This window comes from Ovis canadensis, chromosome 16, assembly GCF_042477335.2.
Source record: "Ovis canadensis isolate MfBH-ARS-UI-01 breed Bighorn chromosome 16, ARS-UI_OviCan_v2, whole genome shotgun sequence".
In the NCBI taxonomy this organism is placed as follows: domain Eukaryota; kingdom Metazoa; phylum Chordata; class Mammalia; order Artiodactyla; family Bovidae; genus Ovis; species Ovis canadensis.
The window spans coordinates 16,423,127-16,429,897 of NC_091260.1; positions in this window are offsets into that span (position 1 = coordinate 16,423,127).

Genomic DNA, 6,771 nt, shown 5'->3' on the forward strand with positions numbered 1-6,771 from the left:
GAAACCCCTGGAAGTTCTTGAGAAGGAGGAATGTGATGGAAATTCTTTTGGTATCTGTATAAAGAACAGACTTAAACAAGAAAGGCTGTGAAGATGGTTCTAGTAATCTAGGAAAAAGAGAGAAATGACTAGGGGGCATTCAGTAAACCATGTTGACATTAAAAAGTTAAAAAAAAAAAGGCAAGTCTTGAAGACTCCTTAGATCCATAAATCAAGAAATATTTATTGGGTATGGAGCAAGAGAGAGGAAGGGACTAAATTTGTTTTATTTTTTCTTTTAAAACTATAAATGTGATTTTTCCATTGCAAAATAATACAGCCCCACTACAGGATACAATTAGAAAATGAAAGGAAAAATAATCATTCGTAATCCTATGACCAGAACAGCGTCGTGACTGCATTTTATGTCCTCACGTCTACACCTATAGGAGAACGCGTGGGTCTGCTGAGTTCCTGATGGGAATATACAAGGAGGGTCAGAATGATGTTTCAGAGAGGCCAGGACTGAACTTACTTACTCATTTGCTTCTCTGACTCAGTCATCACAAGAGATACCTAAACAGCAAAACCACAGCTTGATCTTGGGTTGAAGTCTCCAAGTCTCTTTACGCAACTCTAGACGTCAACCACGTTGGGCTACCTCCAACCTAATCACTACTCAGAGTCCTCACTGAGTAGTGGGCATTTCAGTTTTCTGTCTTTTTTTCGCATCTCCCTGGGCTTCCCAGGTGGCGCATTGGTAAGAATCCACCTGCCAATACAGGAGACACAGGGATGTGGGTTCGATCCCTGGGTCGGGAAGATCCCCTGGAGAAGAAGATGGCAACCCAACCCAGTATTCTTGCCTGGACAGTCCCATGGACAGAGGAGCCTGGCGGGCTATAGTCCATGGGGTTGTAAAGAGTCAGGCATGAATGAGTGCCTGACCGCACGTGTGTGCGCACACACACTCCCCTCTTACTGTCTCTGGCCTTCCTTTGGAGAGCAGTCCTCACCATGTGGAGCCCTGGGTCAGGCCCTTTCTACTGTGCTGGTCAGCGGTTGCTTAGCTGGTCCCTCACCAGATCTCTTTTCCTTTCCACGCTCTTCTGCCAGTATGCGAGTGGGTTGATTCATCAGCCTGCCGGTCACTCGGTCAGCTGGTCATCTCGGCTTTTGGGGAGGCAGGCAGGTTAACCTACAGCCCACCTGCAGTCACTGAGTGGACTGTTGGTCTGTTGACTGGTCAGTAGTCCCCTTGACTATCAGTTGGGCCGACTGTCTGCTGATGTATCAGCCACTTCACTGGCTCTGCCATCACTGTCTGTCAGCCTGGGGGTCAGGCTCTCCATTAGCTTGCCGGTTGACCAGCTCTTCAGCCAGTCAGTAAGTCAGGAAGCCTGTCAGTGGGCCAGTGAGTCGGCTGGGCCCCACCCGTGGTGAACCCCTCCAGCTGGTGACCTCAGTCCTCACCTGAGTGTGGAGGGCACGGAGGGAGAAGCTCATTTCCTCCCTGCGGAGGTCCTTTGAAGTGTGCAGTCAATGCCTGGAAACTAAATCAAAAGTTATTTATTAGGTACTGGAGTGAAAACAGCCCCACCATTCTAAGTTAGTAATAGCTAGCGTGAGCGCAACTCATTTTCTTTCATAAATTGTTAAAATTCAGAACTAGGTTTCTTTTCTTGCCCCCCTCCCAACCCCACGCCTGCCTCCTCCTCCTCCGACTGGGGGATTGGTTCCCAGGAGCATGTGACTTCATCAGCCGCTCACGATGCCAACCAGAGTTGTCCTGGGCCCTGCAGAGATGAGTCACCCTCCTGGAAAGGAGGAGTGTGGGAAGCCAGGCAGGTCCCAGACCCCGGGGCCTGGGCCTTCAGATCCTGCTCGGGGGCTCCTGACCCCAAGTGGAAGGCAGTGGGCCAACCTGTGGGGCCATTTTCCACTTGGAGGCCTGATGTGTCTGGAAAGATGATTCACCGGGATGGGCTCCAGCAAAGGGGGAGCCTGTGGGCACTCCTTCTTTCAGGCAGAGGGGAGGGGGAGCATAGGCTGTTGAATATCCAGGGTAGGTTTGCCAATGCCTGAGAGAACAGGCCGTGCACTGGGTGCCGGGACACCTGGGTGTGGGCTGGCCCACAGCTGAGAACAGAGGAAGAGATTGGCTCGCTCCTGGCTCCTCACTGAGCCACTGTCTTTCCAGCTTTCCACTTCCCTCCCTCACCTCCACCTCAGGCCATCCTAATGTTCATCCGCTAATCTCTAAAAACCGACCCTGTGCCTGGGCTTGAGTCGTCAAGTTCAAGTTCAACCACAGGCATTTATTGAGTGCTTACTGAGGTCAGCATCTCCTGTTCTTTCCTTCCAAAGGGCATGCCTGTTTATTTACTTCTGAAACAGATATTTGCATTTATTTGCTTACTCGCTGCCTCCCAAGCACTGGCCTAGGTGTAGAGCTAGAGTTTAACCAAAAAGGCATCATTGCTGCCTTCATGGAGATTAGAGTCTAGACAGATTCACATTAATCCAATGACACGGAAGTGTTTAATCTACTGAGACAAGTGCTTTGATGGAAAACACCCATGTATATGAGAGAGAGACTATAAGAAGGCCTAATGCAATCGTGGTTTGGGGAAGCCAGGCAGCTTCCCTAGGTAAAGGACTGAGAATGAAGGTTAAGAGATACCAAAGGGAAAACTTTAAAAATGGTCCACATTCCCTTCCCCTCCTCCCCACCAAAAATGGAACTTCCCTGACAGTCCAGCAGTCAAGACTTCGCCTTCCAGTAAGGCCCCACACCAGGACAAAATCAATAGAAACAATATTGTAACAGTCTCAATAACGACTAAAAATGGTCCACATCAGAAAAAGAAGTTTAAAAAGAGAGCTACAAGAGGAGGAGAGGAAGAATCATCTCCTTCCTCTCTGGAGAGGGAACAGCCTGTGACATGTAGAACAGCACGTGGACGGAGGGAGCCTGAGACATCACGTTACTGAAACAAAGCTCCTCGTAAGAGCGGTGAGATCAGGGCATAGAGAGGCGTTCGTTATTATTCATTCACTATCGCATTCCTTCATGCCTATATTTGTTTCCTCGTTTTTTCACGCATGCATTCAACAAATACTCGTTGAGTGCTCGCTCCACGTTTGTCTCTTCAGCATTCACTGGTTGCAAGCAACAGAGACCAGGGCTGGCTCACAGTGTTGGCCGGGCAGCCCTTAGAAGAACGCTGCAGAACCACAGCCTTGATGGGTTGTGGGAGGAGCAGGCGTAGGAGGGAAGACTGCCATCCGTTGGCGGCATCTCTAACCACGGGGACCTTCCTGTAGCAGGCCCTGTGAACTCAGCCGCTGCTCTACTGCCGTCGTCCTTTCCTTGTCGCACCAAGATCCAAAGCCCTGAGAGGGCGTTCAGGCTGGCTGTCATACACTTGCCCACTACCATAGCAGGTTTATGAGAGAAAGGACATAGCCCTTTGGCTTTCTCACTGGTAGGTCAGCCCCTGAATTTGTTTCTCCACCAAGAATCCATGCAAAGGGGGAGTGGTTATTTTCTGGGGAAGGTTTGCTGTGTTAGTAGGGCTTCCCACAGCACACAGAGTTTCCCGGCTGGTGATAGTGGTAAAGAACCTGTCTGTCAGTGCAGGAGAGGCAAGAGGTGCGAGTTCGATCTCTGTGTCGGGAAGATCCCCTGGTGGAGGGCATAACAACACACTGCAGTATTCTTGCCTGGAGAATCCTATGGACAGAGAAGCCTGGTGGCTACAGTCCATACCACTGCAAAGAGTTGGACACGACTAAAGTGGCTTAGCGCACACACACACAGAGGGTAAATAAATAGTGAGTAACCGCTAGTTATCTACCACTCATTACAAGCTTCAGATCCTAGAGGTCAGGCTAGAACTTCTGTAGCTTTCCTGGCAATGGTGTGGGTAATCCCAGGCACATACTCCCATGTTCTTCTTTCCAAATTTGGCTCTTGACTGTGCACACAGCTTCCCAGCCAAGGCCTGAAGGGTCTTCATTTCTGGAATGAGCATATAAATCCTTCCTTTGGTACTTTCCACCATTGAGTTGAAAGTAAAGCAAGTCTATGCTCGTTGAAAGTCTTTCAGAGTCAAAGCTCTTCATTATCGTGGATCCCCTGAACTGAGAGACTGAAAATCCCTGACCAAGGTGGGACTCATTTCAAAGGTAACAAGGGCTTTCACTTAGCAGACTGGAGGAATGAGAAGTTGCCTAGGAGAGAGGACACAGAGGGTTCACCTGGGGACTCTTCAGAAAGGCACCAGGGCACTGTCTGTCTTTAATCCAAGTCCCTGGACTTATCTCTGAGTTCAGCAAAACACTAGAAGCAGGCTGTCCATAGAAGCAAAAGGTCTATAATTCATGGGGGTCTGAGAAGTCCTCCTGTAGGACTCAAAGAGTGGATTGCTCTCCCATTATCACCACGATCCCCCGTGCAACTTTTGCATCCAAAGGATTTACAAGCAACAGTCACAAGAGATAGTGAACAGCTAGGGGATGTGTCCATGGCGCACATGGGGTCCTTTGGACATTCCTGGAGGTCCTTGAGTTGGAAGGGTTATTTCACTAGGTGCTTTGGGAGAACTTAGTTTTTATGAATAACATTTACTGAGTTTGTACCATGTGCCAGGCATTTTCTCCCAGTATCTCCTCCATGATTCTTTTTCTCATCTTCCTGTTTCAACTTCTTTTACACTCTACTCTGAACTTGTATTTATCCATCCATTCATCCATCTGTTTTCTCAGCAAAAAGCAAACATTTAGTGGTGACATACCCTAGATGATTAGCTGCTGCCCATCAGCAGAAGCTTAAGCTGTGTTTCTAGTTTTTACTGTTATAAACAATAATGTAATGAACATCTTTGTGCATGCCTTGGAAAGTATTTATGGTCCCTTTATACCGGATTTATACTAGGTTCTTTGGCAATGCCTGTTAAATTTTTAAAGCAATTTTCTGTATTTCCGTCTGTCTGGGTCTGCACTGCTGCTCCAGCTTTCCTCCAGCTGCGGGGAGCAGGGGCCCTTCTCCAGCTGTGCTGCTTGGGCTGCTCACCATGGAGGTTTCTCTTGTGAAGCACAGGCTCTGGGGCGCGTGGCTTCAGTAGCTGGGGTGCGTGGGCTCAGTTTCTCCAGGGCATGTGGGGTCTTCCCAGCCCAGGGATTGAATCTGTGTCCCCTGCATTGGCAGGCAGATTCCTTACCAGTGAGCCACCAAGGAAGCCCAATATTGGTTACATTTTTAATGAGTGTGTCTTGAGTTCCCAGGCTTGGTAAACTATGCTTTTTTTTCGCCTTTGTAGCTGCTATAATTCATTCCCCTCAAGTAGCCACTTAGTAGACATTGGAAGATGAATGGATCGATGGATAAAACTAATGAGCCACCTGTGGAGTCAAAGCATGAGCCTCTAGGGAACTCCAGCTTGATTCCTACACATGAACTGATTTCTACCTCTGATCTAGCCCGAGCTCTGGTAGCCTCCTCTCAAAGTCCGAGGATTTGGGAGATTTTCAAAGCTTTGGGGTTTGCTCCGCTTTCTGCACATCCACGTCTCCAGCTTCATCAACAACCTGGGAGTTAGGAAGGGGAGCACCAAGAGGGATACATGAAGTGTCAGCCATGGGCTGTGGGCCAGAGCTGCGCTCTTCCTTTCTGCCTCTGAACATGTAGGAACAGAGCTCATGCATCTTCAGTTGATGCTCCCACTGAGCCCAAAGCTGCCGTACTCAACCACACCCCATGTAGTCACCTGCTGGGCACTCTCACACCTCTGTGCCTCTCCTTGGGCTGCTCCCTCTGCTTGTAAATCCCTTCCCCTGCTCAGGCAAGCATTCAAAAGCCACTGTCTAAAAGGGTCCCATGAACTTCCTGCAAGGCAGAATCAATCGATCCAGCATCCTGCCCCCAGGAGCCTTGCACACCTCTACCGCAGCTCTCCCCACATTATCCTGACAGTTCCACTAAGCAGGGGCTATGCCTTATATAGAGACGGCAAACAGATTGTATGTCAGTGTGCCAGCTCTGATCAATTAGTCGTGGCTGCCTAGAGTGTTCTGTTTAGAGTAGATCAGACCAATACAATTGTTAGGGGAAACACACTAATTTAAAATTTTTTAGCAAGTACATTCAAAAATGAATAGGTGAAATAATTTCAGAAGCGTGTTTCAGTGAATTCCCTGGTGGCTCAATGGCTAGGACTTGACACTTTCACGGCTGTGGCCTAGGTTCAAATCCCTGGTTGGGGGATTAAGATCCTGCAAGCTATGTGGTATGACCCCCCAAAAAGTATCTCATTTAAGCCATGTGTGCTAAGTTGCTTCAGCTGTGTGTGACCCCATGGACTGCAGCCTGCCAGGCCCCTGTCTATGGGATTCTCCAGCAAAGAATAGTGGAGTGGGTCGTACTTCCTTCTCCAGGGGATCTTCCCAACTCAGGGATCGAACCCAGGTCTCTTATCTTCTCTGCATGGTCAGGCGGGTTCTTTACCACGAGTGCCACCTGGGAAGCCTCATTTAACCCAATGTATCCAAATTTTATCTCTTCAACATACAATCAGCCTAAAAATTATTAATGAGATGTTTTGTATTGTATTTGCCAGACTGAGACTTCAAAATTCCCCGTGGAGATTATTCTCACACCAGAGGCTGTTTTCATGAGAAATACTTGCTGTTTATTTAGAGTTCATGAAAGTTATAGCTGAAGTAGATTTGCATTTCCGAGTTGTTCCAGACATACGTAAAATTTTCCAACAACTGGGTGATGCATTGTTA